We start from the raw sequence: 19,422 nt of genomic DNA on the forward strand, positions 1-19,422 counted from the left end.
AGCTAAAATTTTATTGAGGATTTTTGCATCAGTGTTCATTAGGGAGATTGGCCTGTAGTTTTCCTTTTTCGTGTTGTCCTTATTCGGTTTTGGTATTAGTGTAATATTGGCTTCATAGAACGTGTTTGGTATTGTCCCTTCCTTCTCAATTTTTGGGAAGAGTTTGTGAAGGATAGGCACTAATTCGTCTCTGAATGTTTGGTAGAATTCATTTGTAAATCGATCAGGTCCTGAACTTTTGTTTTTGGGGAGGTTTTTGGTTACCATTTCAATTTCGCTAATTGTAATTGGTCTGTTTAGGTGTTCTATTTCTTCTTTATCTAGCTTTGGGTGATTGTAGAGTTGTAGGAATTTGTCCATCTCCTCTAGATTGTTGAACTTGTTTCCATATAACTGTTCATAGCAGTTACTGATTATTCTTTTGATTTCTGCTGTGTCCGTTGTGATTTCTCCTCTTTCATTTATGATCCTGTGTATTTGTGCTTTCTCCCTTTTTTCCTTTGTGAGCCTGGCTAGGGGTTTGTCTATTTTATTGATTTTTTCAAAGAACCAGCTCTTGGTTTCATTGATCTTTTGGATTGTTTTTTTAGTTTCAATTTCATTTATTTCTGCTTTGGTTTTTATTATTTCTTTTCTTCTACCAGTTTTGGGGTTTTTTTGTTGTTCTTTTTCTAGATCTTTGAGCTTCGAGATTAGGTTGTTTCTTTGAGTTCTTTCTTGTTTTTTGATGTGAGCTTCTATTGCTATATATTTTCCTCTTACTACTGCTTTTGCTGCATCCCATACATTTAGGATATTGGTGTCCTCCTTGTCATTCAATTCAAAGAATTTTTTAATTTCTTCTTTGATCTCCTCGTTAGTCCAGTGGTCTTCCAGTAGTGTGGTTTTTAATCTCCATGAGGTAGGATAGTTCCTTGCCTTCTTTTTATGGTTTATTTCTAGTTTGATGCCTTCGTGGTCAGAAAAGATGGTTGGTATGATTTCAATCTTGGTGTATCTGTTGATGTTTGTCTTGTGCCCCAGTATGTGATCGATCCTGGAGAATGATCCGTGTGCACTTGAGAAAAATGTGTACTCCGTTTTTTTTGGGTTTAGTGTTCTATAGATGTCTGTTAAGCCCAAATGCTCTAGGTCCTTATTTAGAGCTTTAGTTTCTTATTTTTTGTCTTGTTGATCTATCCATTGTTGATAGTGGTGTATTGAAGTCTCCCACTACGTATGTGTTTTCTCTGATGTCTGTTTTCAGAGAGGACAACAGTTGTCTGATATATTTTGGTGCTCTTTCGTTTGGTGAGTATATGTTAATGAGTGTTATTTCTTCTTGAAGTATTGTCCCCTTGATCATAATGTAGTGACCATTGGGGTCTCTTTTTATTTTTTTGAGTTTGAAGTCTGTTTTATCTGATATAAGTATAGCTGTTCCTGCTTTCTTTTTTGGCCCATTTGCTTGTAGGATTGTTTTCCATCCTTTGACTTTGAGCCTATTTTTATCTTTTGTAGCTAAATGTGTTTCCTGGAGACAGCAAAAGGTTGGGTTTTGTTTCTTAATCCAGACTGCAACTCTGTGTCTTTTTATTGAAGAGTTTAGTCCATTTACATTTAGAGTTAATATTGATATGTTAGCATCTGTATTTGCCATTGTGTTTGTCTTTCCTTTGATTTATTTATTTATTCTTTTAATAACTTTTTTTTTTTTTTGGTCTTTTTTCGTTGTTATTCGTCCCTCTGAGGTTCTGGCTTTAGGATTCCTTGTAGTATTTTTTGGAGTGGGGGTTTAGTCATAATGAAATTCCGGAGTTTCTCTTTGGGAAGGTCCATATTCTTTCTTCATGGAGGAAAGAGAGCTTTGCGGGATAGAGTATTCTTGGTTGGCATCTGTTTTCTTGGAGTCTGTTGACTATGTCCCTCCACTCTCTCCTTGCCCGTAGTGTTTCTTCAGAGAAGTCTGATGTCAGCCTGATTGGTTTTCCTTTGAATGTTATCTGTTTCTTCCCTCTTGTCAGCTTCATTATTTTTTCCTTGTCCTGGATTCTTGGGAGCTTTACTATTATGTGTCTTGCTGTGTTTTCCTTTCGTCGTGGAAGTTTGGTGTTCTTCTTGCTTCTTGTATATCAATTTTCAGCTCCTTCTTCGCATTTGGGAAGTTCTCTTCAATTATCTCCTGGAATATTTTCTCTGTTTCTACATCTCTCTCCTCTCCTTCTGGAATTCCTATAACTCTTATATTTCCTTTCCTCATGGAGTCAGATAGTTCCCGGAGTCTTTCTTCATTCTTTTTCCTTCGTACTTCTCTTTCCTTTTCTGTTTTGGTTCTTTTTATTTCTGTGTCTTCAAGAGTACTTATTTGTTCTTCCATTTCATCTATTCTGCTTTCATTGCTTTTCCCAGAGTTCTTTAGTTCCTCCATTAATTCTTTGATCTCCTGCATTTCTTTACTTCCCTCTTTAGGGACTCAATTTCATTCTTCTGACCATTGTTTTCCCTCTTTAGGGACTCAATTTCCTTCTTCTGATCTATCACTTTTTTAATCATGGCAATTTTAAATTCTCTTTCTGAAAGGCTCAGAAGTTCTTCCAAGTTGCTGTCGTGGCAATCTGGGGAGTGGTTTTCTTTTTGTGGTGTGCTTCTTTCCTGAGGAGTTGTTAGGTTGCGTGTGGTTCTTCTCCTCCCTACTGTCTGTTTTCTAATTTGTCGTATGCGTTGGGACACTGTGTTGCTCGGACTGGCTGGCATCTTGGGTGAACTTCTCCGCTCCCCTCTGGCTCCTGCAGGAGCCATCTCTGGCTTCTGGGGGAGCTTTCTGATGGTTTTAGGCAGTTTTTACTGAAGAAATGTCCCTGTTCTATAATGGCGAAGCGGGATGCAGTCCCTGCGCCTCCGGTCTCAGGCACACTCTTCTGTGTGCCCGGTCTGCCCCGGACGTGGGTGCCTGCTCCCTCTGTGGGCTCAGACTGCTGGTCGGAAGGGGCCTGGCGTGGGCTAACTTCCCGGCTGGCCACTGGGTCCTCCAGAAGCCTTCTGCCCTTCTCAAGCAGTCTTAAGAAATTTCCTGTTCTATGGGGTGTTAGTGACTTTTTTTTTCCTGGTCGCTAGGTGGCGCCAGAGATCTCTCCTATTGTCCTTGGGGGGCTGTTTTTCGCCTCCCCCCACCCCGTGGGACAGGGAATAGAGCAGGAATGGTAGGGTAAGCCTCAACAGCTTTGGGGTGCTGTGTGCCTTGTGCCCCACCGTCGTGGAGAACCCATGCCCCGAGTTTTCGTGCCCCGGGTCTCAGTTCAAAGCCCTCAGGTCCAGGACGCAGGCTGTAGCCCAGTTCAGTGGCACGGGAATGGCGCCTTTTGCACCCCGCTCCCGTGCCTGGGCGCCTGGTTCCTGCTCACTCAGGGAGGGACTTTCACCCCCGTGAGGGCCTCCCCACGTCTCCCCGCAAGCCTAGGTCGCAGGCGCGGGGACCTGGGCAGCCACGATCCAGGTCTGCACTTGCTTTTCAAGCGCGCACCGAGTGCCCCTTCCGCGCAAGCTTACCGGCAGCCCGGGCTGTGTGCGCGTCTCCCGGGGTCTTTGTTCTTCTCTAATGGTGCCCGGAGCCGTTCGCTCACCGTTGCGTCGGATCCTGCAGGGTTCTCCACAGCTCCCGTTCACGGGGTGTGGTGGCTGCAATAGTTCCTTTCCACTCCCAGTCCCGCTTGCTGCGTCGTTTGTTCTTGTTGGCCGTTTTGGTTTGTTGTTTTCCTCCTCTCTGCCGGTCGGAGAGTGCCGCCTCTGTGGGCGGGGGAGGGGAGCAGGGTTCTGTGCTTTCCTCCTCTCTAGTCCTCTTTTATGGTAACTTTCTTCTTCAGGTAGTTTGCTGGAGTCGTCCGTTTATCTTCCATGTCCCAGTTCTCACTGGGACCTGCCGCTTTTCCTCCCTATTAACTTTTTTTAATGGGAGATCTTACTCGCAGCGTCTCCTCACCGCCATGTTGCTCCGCCCCTCCCCCCCCCGCTAGTTATTTTAATATGTGCCATTCTCACTGGTGTGAGATGGTATCTCATGGTAGTTTTGATTTGCATTTCCCTGATGACAAGTGATGTGGAACATTTTTTCATATGCCTGTTGGCCATTTGCATTTTCTCTTCAGAGAAGTTCCTTTTTAGCTCTTCTGCCCATTTTTTGACAGGATTATTTTCTTTGTTATTGTTGAGTCTCATCAGCTCTTTGTAGATTTTTGTGATCAGTCCTTTATCATTAGTGTTTGTGCAAAAATGTTCTCCCAGTTGGTGGGGTTTCTCTTTGGTTTTGTTATTGTCTCTTTTGCTGTGCAGAAGTTCTTTAATTTGATGTAGTCCCAGCTGTTTATCTTTGCCTTCACTATCACTGCTTTGACACCACCTACTTCTAATCCCTAGTATTCTTAGACATACTTCATTATGCAGTTCAAGACTTTCCTCAACACAGTTTATTTTCTGACATTACGCCTCTGGGGTGCATTATGTACAAAAGGTCTTTTCTTTCTTATATTTCTATAACACATACAAATATAGCTAACCAGGTGATAGTTGTTATATTTAGGTTTCAATTAGCTGTAACAGAATATGACATAAATATTTAACTACTTCTCCAATTTAGCCTTTAGATTGTCAGATATTTCTTCAAAACTCTGAGCTCGCATTTCTAGTTGGAATTAAATTTGCCATTTAAGTCATAGTTTAAGACAATTTCTCCTGTCTTTAATATATACTCTTTTATAAATTCACCATCTATAAAAAAAATCTCTACTGCCAAGGCAATTTTTGTAGGCAATATTTAACTGAATTTTACACTTGTATTGCTCAGATCTTTTTTAATTCAAAAACAAGACCAGTAAAAATCTGGATCCTTTTCTCATCGCTAAGTTTCTCCCCATGTAAGTATTACATGTATCCATCATATTTGCTTATTGTGGTTGCTTATATTATGGTATTTAAGTTGTATCTTTTGGGCAAAAACACATTTGCACATCAAACACATAGAAATAATCTTTGATTTTGGAATGCAATGTGCTCTCTCATATGCTATCCTCTCAGTTTATAATTCATTTCCCCTCTTTCAATAAAAATACCAGTACAAGAAATCATTCATCTTCTTCTCTACAAAAGAAAATAATGATAGAAATGTAGCAATATATGGCCAGTGGAATTCAATCTCTTTCAGGGAGGTAAAAAAGGAAACTGTGGTTCACTTGCTATTCATCTGTACCTGAGAATTTGGGTCAAATGATATTTAGATATTCTGATTTTTCAATGGCAGGCCAAAACCTGGGGTTTTCTATATAACTTTTCAATTTGTATAGACTGAGAATTAATTTAAAATGTCTGAAATGTCATTTGGTACAAAAATCTGTGGTTGCATTCAACCCATGGCAGGCTTGTGTCCCCTGTAGTGAGTCAAATCTTCCTACCACATGAATTCAGACCCTTGTCCAACTACCCTATATTTTGCTAATCTCAGATTTGGCTGCAGAGCCTTATCTCATAAATTCTTAAACAAATCAATTATGAATAGACACTATCCATCTAAAGCACTGCTTGGCATTCAAAGAAATAGTGAAACCAAGGGTTTCATCTAAAAACTTATCTATATTACATTAATGCACCATCATCAGTGGACACTGAAATATTTCAGTTATGTAAGGGAATTTTAATAAAGAACAGGACTTAAATCAAGGCCTATATAACCTGACTCACAACAGATACAATGAATGTCAATATATTGTTGGTCCTCCATTAAAACCGGCATTTTTTTTTTTCATCACGTGCAGTCAAAAACAGATTGAATAGGGCCTCCCCTGGTGGCGCAGCGGTTGAGTGCTGGGCTGAGAGGCTGCTCGCAGCCTCTGCAGCACCGGTTAGTCACCGGTGAGGGTCCCACCAAAAAAAAAAAAAAAAAAAAAAAAAGCAAACCAACAGATTGAATAAAATAAAACCAACAGGTTTTCATTTATAAGTCCTGCCTGGTAGTTCTTTACAAATCCAGATTCATGCACAAAGAATACGAGACTTTTGATTCCCATGAGAAATCAATGTGTGAGGATTTGGCCACCTGAAATTCTTCTTTAGATAGAAATCCAGACTAGCAAATAAATTATTGAATTATAAAGAATTATGTATAAGCTCACCAAACCCAACTGTAATTTAACATGCAAACATCTAGAACCAGTATGGTCTAGAGAAAGTCATAATTCCAGGTAACTCAGTTTGAGAATCAAAGCATAAGAAGCATAAGGATTAAAATATACATACATACATACACACACACATTAACTATGACTCAGAAAGACAAAGCATGTTAGATTGCATATAAAAAAAATAATTCCTGGTCCTCCCTGGTGGCGCAGGGGTTAAAGTCTCAGTGCTATCAAGCTATTGCCAACCACTGCATTATGAGTTCATGAGTTCAATCCCCAGCTAGGGAGGTGACCCACATGGCGCAGCATACCTCTCCTGACTTGCCCACTGCTTCCCTCAGCTGTGTATTTTAGTAAATCTGCCTGTTCTGCTCCCCACTATGTCTCTGGTGAATCCTCTCACCACCCCGCCCCCTACACCTCTGGTCTCTACCCTAGTGTAGACATAAATAAATGGAAAAAAAAAATCTTTTATTAAAAAAAAAATTCTTAAAAAGTTATATTCCCTATTAGCTATGAAGATCGAATAACAACAAGTTTAGAGAAAGCTTTATGCATCACTAAATGTTTAGACTCAAGGAAAACAGAGTGTCATATAAGAAGAACTGTCAAATGTGATAATCCCTTCCTCTTATGACTTTATCCTTGCATCCATTGACAGACAGTGGAGAGATTCATGAAACCCCTGTAATTATGTATAAAATTTTGGGCCTATATAAATTTTTCTAAGGAAAAAGTTTATTTTTTCCATAAAAAAGTTTAAATGATTGATAACAACAACTAATTTTAAATTATTATTATAGTAGGAGTTCGAATCAAAGAGAATTTGGTATTTCTGATTAAGTGTTGAAAATAACCAAACTATTCAAAAAAAAAAAAAAAAAAGCATTCAAGTGAGTCATTAGTGCTTATTTGACTAGGTCCTCATTTAATTTTCAGAAAGAATTATAGCTGCTCAATAAATTCATTAGAAAAAGCAATGAAATTTTTCTAAAAAAATTATACCTAAACTTGAGGAACCAAACATATGTTCTACCCAAGTTCTGCTACTAATTAGCTACATGACAAAGAACAAAGTACTTAAATTCTCTGAGGCCCTGTTCCTTCCTGTATCAAAAGTAATAGCAATTCCTACCTCAAAATGACTACTAAAGGGCCTCCCTGGTGGCACAACCGGTTAAGCACCGCACTATGAAGCAATCTGCAGCCTCTGCAGCATGAGTTTGATCCCTGGCCGGCCAGGAAGCAACCCACATGGCGCAGCAGACCTCTCCTGACTCACCCACTGCTCCCTTCAGCATTGTATTTCAGTCAGTCTGCCTGTTCTGTTCCCGACTCTGTCTCTGGTGAATCCTCTCACCCTCTCACACACCTCTGGCCTGTACCCCAGCTCTTGTATGCATAAATAAATAAATCTTTTTAAAAAAATGACTACCTGCAGTATTTTAGAGGAATTCAATAAATCTAATACTTCCTGGAACCTAGTAAGAACCAGTAACAGGACAATATAGTAAAATAAATAAAGAGGCTGGAATCACCCACTCCTTTGAAAACAACTGTTAAAAACTAAAGTGCTCCTAGAAACTACCCAGAAACTTCAAACCAGCTATGTAGCCCCAGGACATCCCCAGGGAGTTAAAGAACTAAGTTTTGTGGTCACTGAGAGGAAAAAAACAGGAGAAAAAACAGGGGCGGGGGGATGTCTGGTTTGGGGGCTGACTTGCAGTGGGAAACCCAGGGCACTGCAAAATTCCTTGGAGGAATTTTCATGACAAGTGCGTGCCTGGGCCCAAGCTGGGGTAGTGGAAGCTCTGCAGACCCTGACCCAGGAGAGTAGGAACTCTTAATTGGGGCTGCATTGCCAGTGAAAGCATCCTCCCTTCCCACTTCTGGAAGACGTCAAAGAAAAGCCAGGCCAAGTCAGGTTAGACTCCATAAAAAGCTCAACATCAGAAAGAACATAAAAGTGAACTCACAAATCCTCTGGGAAAGCAAACCAAGGGCGAGTGTACTTCCCAGCCCTGCAGAAGCTGCAGCTGAGGCAAGCCTGCAGCAGTGGCTGGCCATCATCTTAAGTAGGCACACGTGTGCCCACTGCAGAAGCACAGCCTTTGAGCCAAGTACCAATTATTCCTCAAGTGTGAATCTGCTGTTCCTGTCATTGCTCTTCCGACTGGCGAGCACCTGGAGTAGGGTGTGGGCATACATAGGTGGGTACACCTGGCTGAGAGACTGAGTATATAAGGGTGGCATCTTGGGGATGCCAGCGGAGCAGAGCAGAGCAGAACCACAAGAAAGGAACCAGCAGAGAATCAGAGGCCACGAGAGAACGCCAGAAAGAGTGAAAATTTGCTGGGAGCTGGGAGGCCTGCCAGCCTCCTGGGCTCCAGCACCCCTGCCTACCTGGTAAATCCCAATAAAAACCCTGAAAAAGCCACAGAGGGCTCCAGGACTCCTCCTTTAGTCTGCTCCAATCATAGAAACCTGCTCTATGCCTCCTGCCACTACAAAGACCACAAACATAAATGGACATTTTAGCAACCTCCCTTGGAAATTGACAGGACAAGTAGGCATAAAATAACCAGGAGACTTGAGTAACAAATAACAGGTCTGATATAATCAATTATATAGATGAGAATATTATCAAAGATCTACCTTTCCCATATAGCACCAGAAGATGATTTCCCATATTTGAAAGATAGATCATTTCTGTTTAAAATGATACAAAGAATAAAAAGTAGGTTTTCACTTAATTTTATGAAACTAGTATAAACTTCGTTCTAGCAACTAATCGTCCATATGCCCACCTCTGAGCACAGGTCCACCCACATGTGGACAAAGCAACTAACTCACTAGCTACAAGTAATCTCAATTGAGAATACAATGGGAAAAAATTGTAAATAAAATGTTAGCAAGTCAAATTCAGCATAGTAGGGTCAGGAACGACCACTGAGCAGGTTTTCTATGATCCAGCAGACCAGGTAAGGGAGGAGTCAGAGTCCTGAGCCCTCAGTGGCTTTTTGCAAGCTTTTATTGGGATTTACCAGGCACATGGTAGTCATTTTATCAATAGACTCATAGAATAAAACCATATACTTATTTCTAAAGATGACAAAAGGATGTTAACTGTAACTTATCTATTTCTACACTATGAATGAAACTTCTTTAATGCAACTCAGATTAACAGAAAAAATTAGCATCATTCTTACTGGTGAAAAAATAGAGGCATTTTATTAATGTCAAAGATAAAACAAGGATGTTTGCTGTCACTTCTATCACTTGACATTGTTCTGAAGTTTCTAGTCAATACAATGAGACAAGAAAAAAGATGATGAGTACGCAAAGGAAATCACCAAGCAAGCAATTTATCATGATTTGCAAATGATATGATTTTCAATAAAAAGGTAAATGCATCAAATTTAAAACTTTGAAGACCATAACAAAATATAGTAGATAACTAGATTATAATACTAACACACAAAATTCAGTAAATCCTAAAATTATAAAACTTTATTGAGGAGAAGTCTTTTTAAACAAAGCATAACAGATTTTCTAAATAAAGTGCATGATATGTCAGATTCTTAAATGGGAAGATCCAATATTATAATGAATTCCACTTTCTTTAACATAATCGATAAATTTAATGCACCTTTAATTAACCTATAGAGGCAATATGAATGAAGCATATGAATGGCATAGAATGTACACAATGCATTGTTGGTTTCAAAAAGAAAAATAAATTCATGAGGATGACCAAGAAATTTTTGAAAAAGAAAAATAAGGGGAAATTTTTCTACTGGACAACAAGATTTATAAAAAGCTACAATTATTAAAACAGTATTTCATTTGCATAAGAATAGAAAAGTTGTAGATAAATACAAAATAAGTTCCAATTCATAAATATATAAAACTTTGTATTATAGATGCGGCATTTCAACTCAGCAGGAACAAGGATAAATAAATAAATAATATTTCACAGCTTGATAAACACTTGGAAAAATATTGTCTCTACATCACACAAAATCCAGATATATAAATATTTAAATTCTTTTTAATACAAAATTATAACAATCAAACAAAAGAGAATATTACTTTAATATTGAAGCAGAAAGACAAGCTCTTTCTTAGGTATAGAAATAAAAGAAACATGAGGTTATAAAACTATTAAGTTAGAACACTTAAAAGCAAAAACATTATGTACAAAATTAAAATACAAGAGAAAAGCATCACAATCTATTCCATAGACAACCAGGTAATATCCAGTTACAACATCATAACATATACTTAGTATTATATAATTGTTATAATAGGAAGATAGGGAGAAATTAAACGCAATTTACTAAATAAAAAAAAAGCAAATCACCAAGCAAGTATACCAACTGGGAAAAGGATAGTCTCTTTAATAAATGGTGTTATGGAGAATTATTGGTGTTTTGATGGTGGGTGTGGTATGTTAATATACATTTGAAGACGTGTGAACCTTTACTCCTAAACCATACACAGTGCTATAAGTCAATATTACCTCAGTAAAAATGATGCAATTTAAAAATAAATATGTAAGTACATAAGTAATTAGTGTTGGAGAAACTGAATAACCACATGCAGAAATGAAATCAGACCTCTACCTTAGACAATTCAAGAAAGTTAACTTGCACAGAATTAAAAACTTAAACATGAGAGTTTGAACTTCAAGCTCCTAGAAGTAAACATAAGTTAAAAGCTATTTGCCATGTGTCTTGGCAAAGATTTTTTTTAATATGACATCAAAAGCACAAGTGATAAAAGTGAAAAATGAACAAGTGGTATTACATCAAACTAAATATATTTTCACAGCAAAAGAAACAATCAACATTAAAAACAGTAATCTATGGAATAGAAAAATATTTGCAAATCATATTTCCAACAAGGGGTTAATATCCAAAAAATATTAATAACTCATGCAACTCAATAACAAAAAAAAAAAGTCCAATTTTAGGAAGAGGAACTGAATAGTAATTTTTCCAAAGAAGACATACAAAAGCTATATGAAAATATGCTCAACATCACCAATAATCAGGTAACTACAATTGAAAGTCACAATGAGATACCACCTCACACTCTTCAGAAACTCTATCAAGAAGAAAAGAAATAACAAGTGATGGAAGAAAGAGAATGTGCATTGTCAGTGGGAATGTAAATTGGTTCAACTACAATTGAAAACAATGGAGTTTCCCTAAAAAGTTAAAATTGCAATTACCATATGATCCAGGAATCCTAGTTCTAGGTATTTATCTAAAGGAAAGGAAAACTGGATATTGAAAGATATCTGGGGCCTCCCCGGTGGCGCAGCAGTTGAGCACTGGGTTGCGAAGCTGCCCGCGGCGCCAGTTCGATCCCCGGCTGCTCCCCGGCCACCGGAGGAGGGTCCCACATGGTGCGCAGAACTCTCCTGCCGCCCGCTGCTCCCCTCAGCAGTGTACTTCGGTCCTTCTGCCTGCTCTGCTCCTGCTCTGGCTCTGGTGAATCTTCTCACCCTCCTGCACTTCTGACTGTACCCAGTGCTTGTATAAATAAATAAATAAATCTTTAAAAAAAAAAAAAAAAAAAAAGATATCTGTATACCAGTACTAGTTGCAGCACTATTTACAATAGGCAAGATATGGAACTAACAGAGGATCCATCAATGAATGCATAGGTAAGAGAATGTGATAGACACATGTGAAATATTAGTTAGCCATGAAAAAGAATAAAATCCAGAAATTTGTGACAACATGAATGGAACTTATAGCATTATGCTAAGTGAGATAAGCTAGGCAGAGATAGACAAATACTGTATGATGTCATTTATATGTGGAATCTTGAAAAGCTCAACTTGTAGAAATAAAAAGAATAATGGGGGGGTGATGGAACCATAATTTGGAGGGATCAAACCATATTATGAATAGTTTTAGGAAGGAAGAAATTACACAAAACATTAGCAATAAATATCTTTATAAAGTAAGATTATGAAGGAATTTTAAAGCTTTTATTTCGTATTTTTTTTACCATGATTTGTATCATGGTAAATAACCTGGAAAATAATGATCTTCCGACAAAAATGAATAAGAAACATCAAATTTGGTATTTTAGGAAGAATCATTTATGCCTAGTTGTCTTTCAAAGAAATAACTGGTCTAAACAAATATTTACCTAATGAGCAGCTGTAAGTGCAAAATTTTTTAAAAGCTTATGAATGAAATTGTGCTTTAAAGTAAAGGGCACTAGATAAACACATGCAATTTGCAGCAACATGGATGGAGCTGGAAGGGATCATGCTCAGCGAAATAAGCCAGAAAGAAAAAGAAAAATACCAGATGGTGTCACTCATAGCAGGAATCTAGAAAACTTAAATAAGGGACCAGGAAAAAGAATAACTATAAGAAAGAAAATATCAAAATCAACAAACAACTATGAACCAGAGACACTCTGGTGGGTGGGGGGTGGGGAAAGGAGGGATTAGGATCAAAATAAGGGGGTTGTAATTGTATGGGGAATATAAAAATAAAATTTAAATAAAAAAATAAAGTAAAGGGCACTTTAATATTGGGGACACAATAGAACTGATTTTTGAAGGTTTTAAGAACAATTTCTAGCAAAGTGACTTCTATAGCTCCAAGATATTTGAAATTCTTACCAGTTACTTTGAATATAATAGGAAAGAAAAAACAAGTTTTTTTTTTCTTTTTGTAGGTTAATGCAGAGATATTCAACAAAGATAAAATACAATCATTGACTTAATATATTATAGACAAGAAAATCACTGATTTTAATATTAGGTTTTCCAACTAATTTAGACATAGCAACTCATTTGCTCATTTACACTAACTACTCAGAGGTCATTCAAAAGATCAAAGAAATGTAAATTCTAACTACATTAATCAAAAGAAACCAGAAATGTTCTTTCTTTCAAAGATACCCATTAGCTCTTCACCTGCACCCCTATGTTTATAGCAGCACTGTTTACAATAGCTAAGTATTGGAAACAACCCAAATGCCCAAAAATAGATGACTGGATCAAGAAGATGTGGTACATACACACCATGGAATATTACTCAGCATTAAAAAAAAGATAAACACATGCAATTTGCAGCAACATGGATGGCGCTGGAAGGGATCATGCTCAGTGAAATAAGCCAGAAAGAAAAAGAAAAATACCGGATGGTCTCACTCATAGCAGGAATCTGGAAAACTTAAATAAGGGACCAGGAAAATGAATAACTATAAGAAAGTGAAAATCAAAATCAACAAACAACTATGAACCAGAGACACTCTATGGGTGGTGGGGGGCGGGGAGGGGGGGATTGGGGTCAAAATAAGGGGATTGCAATTGTATGGGGAATATAAAGATAAAATTTATTTTAAAAAAGTAAATTAATTAATTAATTAAAAAAAAAAAACAAAGATACCCATTAGCTCTAACAGAAAAAAAAAAAACATATTTATGCCAGGTGAATATATTTTCTTTGTTTATTTGCTCAGAAAAACATTATGAAAATACATTTTCATTTATACGAAAATTTTCTACTACTACCAAATACTGTATGTAAACCTATATAAAATGTAATTATAATGAAATCAAATCAACCAGACAACCAAGTGAATTTTTTGAATAAATGTTCTATTCCTCACTGTGTGAAAGCTCTTCATGTTCTATACTTATGCCCTCAAATGCAAGTTCATAAAAACAGCACTGTCCGATTATAGTCTTTGAAAGTTCATGGATATACAATTAGCCTTCTAGTCAATCTCAGGTTTCATCTTTATATGCTAATAAAAGAAATTTATGTGGAAAAATATAAGCAATATCCATTTGAAATAGTATATTCATAACAAGTTTTCCAAGAGCAGAAATATGGAGTAGAATATTGTCATTTAGAAGATATGGGACTCTGTGTTTGAATTCATTTTGCATGATGCACAATTTGGTTCATAAGCCAACCCTTGGTTGAAGATTTTTGTCTATTTAATAAAGTAATTTGTAGATGCAACCCAAAGTTATAATTTAATTTTTATAAGCAATATTCCTAACACTAAGTCTACCTAATCACCAAAATGTCCATCTATCATTTTGATTAAATAGTGGAAAATGCAGGCAATTTGATGACCAAAAAAATCAAAATCAACTAAAAAGTTATTTGATTTTCAAAACCAAAGCAATAGGGTATTTAAGTAAATTTCCACTGCCAAACTTCCCTGGCATTTCTTAACTCTGTCTCTGTATGAAATTGTTAGTTTAGATCATTAAGAAGTATTGTGAAGATGTAAAAGCATGCAATAAAAGTTAGGCTAGTTGATTACATCAAGGAATAGCAGAGAAGCAAGAGAACACCAAGAGGAACAGGTGAACCTACGCATCTTTAGCAGCTTACATAAGGCTTTTTATGCACATCTACAAATGATGGAGCAAGCATAAGATAAGTGGACTAATTTTTCCGTGGTCACAATTTTGACAAGGGTCAGTTTCAAGATTTTAACCAAGTATGTGACCCCACATGAGAGCCTTTTCCTCTTCACCATGCTGCCCCCACAGGCCTCATATCATTCAATACAGTGTGCCCTTTTCAGCAATATGAATTGCTTACCTTGAGACACCATTTGAATGTTATGTATGAATTAGTCTTCAAGAAATTAGTGCAAGTAGGTATAGTCAAGTTTCCTTGGTTAACAATACCAGATTATAACTAAACATATGGAAACAACCTATCTTTCATACACTTGGCCAATAATCTTTTAAATGCTCTATAATGAGAAATACTAACAAAATATTAAGAGAATGAAACTTCCTTTTTCCAGTTTATCAATTTCGTAGTAGCCTAGAAAAAAGTTGTTTTCCTGCCTCAGATTCAGCTTCTTTAGTAAGAAACAATCGGAAGTACTGGGCTTTTTATTGCTATTTCTGGTTTTGTTTTTTTTTTTTGGTAAGGATACAAGATGGAATTAAGACACTTGGGAGAAATCATGACATCTTAAATAAAATCTTTCAAGAGTTTTTTTTTTTATTTTTTTTTTGTTTTAACAAAAATTATCATCCTTGTTTTTTTTTGTTTGTGTGTGTGTGTGTGTCAATAAAAATTAACACACAAAAATAACTGTCTACACCACATACATAGAAGCACGGTTTACAACTGCCAAATTATAGAACCACCCCAAATACCCTTCAACAGATAAATGGATAGCGAAACCATGCCTGGAATATTACACAGCTGTGAAGAAAGGTGAAACAGTGGCATTTGGCAAAAAAAAAAAAAGGATGGAACTTGAGGTTATTATGTTGAGCGCATTTAGTCAAAAAGTGAAAAACACATTTCAGATGGCATCACTCATTTGGAAATATACACACCACAAAAACAACAACAACAACAACAGCAATTACGCTCAAATAGTAGAAGAAACAAAAATTTGAAGTTGTCAGAAAAGAAGATAATGATCATCAGAGAGAAAAGGAAAAAGAGGAAAGAGTAGAGAGAATGGGAGAGGAAGTTAGATGGGGTATGGGCACAGGTGGTTTTGTGGAGGCTAAAATAAAATAAAAATAAAGCACCAGTGGGCAGAGAGAGAGAAAGAGAGAGAGAGACAGAGAGAGACAGAGTGAGAGAGAATAGGCGATTTGTATACATAAATACACATTATGTGTGTACATGTATGTGTGCACTCATGCATGCAGATTAAACTAGTAATTCCTGTTCATTATAATTTCCATCATAGTCAGTACTCTCTTACTGAATATTTTATATTTTTAGAACGCTGTTATTAACCAACAAAATTCTTAACCAGGCCACTGCTTCTGGTTACTTATTATTTGCCTAAATAAAACATGGCTAATAAAAATTATGTAAAGTCCACAGTTTGAATATAAAGTAATATTGAAAATATTTAGTCTTCTTGCCATTAACAAACCAACCAAACCTCCAGAGACATTGCTCAGCAAATAAAGAATAAAGAAACATATTTCAGTTGTTTTGCAATTTCTCTCACTTTGCAATTTTTGATAACTACAAAGAGAAATAATTTTCTTTCACTGTTTACACTTCACACCCACCAATGTTAATGAAAATGATACAAATGTGAAAGTTGTCTTTAGTGCTGCTGGAGCTCCCAGAAGTGGCTCATTGAAAATATTTGTAGAAGATTGCTGGTAAATAAATCTCTTTGGGATATTTCTACAATGGAGTAACCCTGCCTGACAATATAGACTTACTTCAAGTTCATAGAGGTAACATGTAAACTAGTAATCTACTTTTGAGACTGTACATTAGTTACTGTTTTTTCCATATAACATTTTACTGAAATGCCTGTCATATAATGTATTTGTTTTTTAATCACATGCAACTAACCTATCTCCCTAATAACAAGATTTGAAATTGCAAGATTGAGAATTTCCAGTATTCATTTAGGGTTGCTACTACTTGTTAAGGATCCCCTAGTTAAAACATGTCACTAAAATAAATATTTTCTCAAGGGATAATTATGACCTTTTAGGTACTGGAAATTGAATAATGGGATTATGTTGAATACATGTAAGCAAAAATTTGTTTCATTAGTTGAGATTCAGATATCCTTTGACACTCCAAAATCTTTAACTGTAAATTAACAAACACATTTATTTTATATAAGACCATCACCTTCTTGTGTTCTCAAAATTATCCAGTATATTAAAATAATTTAAGCTGAATATTAGAAATGTTTTTATTTAAAATTGATCATAAAGTTCTGAGCATGCTGAAAACAACCCAATCTCTTCAGCTCTTATGAGTGACATAAATACATGCAGTATGTCTATGGTGAATGTTCTCCTCTTCATGCCTCCACCCCAACTTCTCCATCCACCACTCTTATTCTTATTGGGACTGTGTAGATAAGAATTCTATATGAAAGGATCATAAAATGAATGTTCAAGTAGTGGAGGCTCTGCCACAATCCCCTTCACTATTTGAAGCTGCTGATTTCAGAATATCATAGAACTTCAGAGTTGAAAGAGACCTTAAATGTCATAGTCCAGCTCCCTTTCCAGCTCTTGAATTTCATCTTCAAGGTCAATGACAAGGAATATCCCACCACCAAGATTCCATCTTTAGTCTTGATGTTCAATTTTTTTTCTCAGATTTTTCAATTAAAATCCCTAAATTCTCTATCCTCTCGCTTTCTAAAGTAATTTTTTAAATAAAAAGGAAGAAGATATGCAGATACATAGGACATTTTATATGCTGACAAAGCCACCAACCAATAAACAGCAATATGGGAGTCTGGGCTAAAAAAAAGCCCAAAGAAAAACCAGCTCTCTCTAGCCAAAGGATTTTTTAATTTACATTAAAACTATAATAAGAAATCACTATAAATGTGTTATAGTACCTAAAATTAAAAGGCTGACTACACCAAAAGTTGGCAAGAACATAAAGAAATTGGTGTGAATCTAAAATGGCATAACCACTTTGGGGAACAATTTGGCAGTTTCTTAAAATTTAAACAAGTATATCCTCTGTGACTTAGTCATGCTATACCTAAGGATATTCAGAAAAGAAATAAAAATATTGATCTACACAAAGACTTGTGCCTGGTTGCCCATAGGAACTTTATTTGTAATGCCCAACATTGAGAACAAACTAAATGAACATCACTAGGTAAATAGGTAAACAAAATTGCGTGGAATCAGTACAAAGGAACATTTCTCAGCAATGTACAAAACCAACTAATGATACATACGGCAACATGAATGAATCTCAAATTAATTGTGCTAAATGAAAGAATCTAGATAAAGAGAGTGCCTATTGTATGATCTCATTTACATAAAACTTTAGAAAATCACAGTCGTCTATAGTGACATGAATAGATAAGCAGTTGCCTGGAGATGGGGACAGGATGACTGGAAGGAATGGAAGGGAAGGAGAGAGTCATAAAAGTACATGAGGGGTCCTACCTGGTGGCACAAGGAGTTAAGACGCAACCTATGAAGCTGTCCGCAGCCACTGCAGCACGAGTTCTATCCCCAGCCAGCCAGGGAGCAACTCACAAGGCGCAGCAGACCTCTCCTGACTCACCTGCTGCTCCCCTTAGCAGTGTACTTCAGTCAGTCTGCCTGTTCTGTTCCCCACATTGTCTCTGGTGAATCCTCTCACCCCCCACAGCTCTGGCCTGTACCCCAGTTGTTATATGCATAAATAAATACATCTTTTTTTTAAAAAAGTGCATGAGGACATCTGTGAGATTGTAGATGTGTTCACAACCTTGATTGTGGTGATGGCTTCACAAGAGTAATTTATTTGTCAAAACTTGCTAATTATACACTTGAAATAGTTGCAAAATAAATTTGGCATATGGTAGTTATACCTCTATATTACAGGTTTTTTTTTAAAGAAAGAATGAATGAGAGAAGACATCCAGAGTACACGCTGTCCTGCTAGACCAGAAACTATTGTGCTGAAGGTGCTTACCTTAACAGTGGCTGTGGTGATGAAGGAAAGGATTTTGTCCTTGTTTTGGATTAAATTAGTTGTATGTGGTGAGTAATAAAGTCCAGACTCCTAGACCTGCAGTTTGAGGAACTAAATAGCTTCTAACCAAATGTGAAATAAAGAATGGGGACACATTGGTCGAAGTACAGCTTATAAGATAATGAGTTCAATTTAGGTTGGGAAATATATGAATTTAATATCCTTGAGTATTTTCAGCCCTACTTCCAGACAGATGTTTATTTTGATTAGTATTTACATTTACCTTATTTAGTACTTTTTTCCTCCTGATTCTCTCTCAACCCCTCTTGTCTATTCTCCTTATCCATTATACCTCTATATTACAGTTTTGGTTTTTTTTAAAGAAAGAATGAATTAGAGATCCCAGAAAAGCAGATTACAATATAGAATATATTGACGATCCAGATAATCAATTAAGTATATACATCATTATCTGTACTTAATAATTCATTTTAAAAAATATGTATTGATGTATTATTGCAGATACATGATAAAATGAAGGTAAAGAAAGTTCTATGTCCTCATAGAACTTAGAATCTGGTGAAAAAGAGAGATATTAAAGTTAGAGTAATAAGTATTAGGTTAAGGGAATGATACAGGGTGCTAAGACTTGGAGTACCCAGAATAAAATATATTTCTTTCCTATTGCTTCCAACCCAGTCAGAGTACAAAATTCTCTGTGACTAAATATATGCAAGTCTTTCAATCCTTAAAATTACATCAAATGGAATGATGATGCCAAAGATATATCTTTCAGAAAACATAAGTAGGTAAAGAAAAAAAAAGCACAA

The sequence above is a fragment of the Talpa occidentalis genome, unplaced genomic scaffold (assembly GCF_014898055.3).
Source record: "Talpa occidentalis isolate TD23 unplaced genomic scaffold, MPIMG_talOcc4v2.1, whole genome shotgun sequence".
NCBI lineage: Eukaryota > Metazoa > Chordata > Mammalia > Eulipotyphla > Talpidae > Talpa > Talpa occidentalis.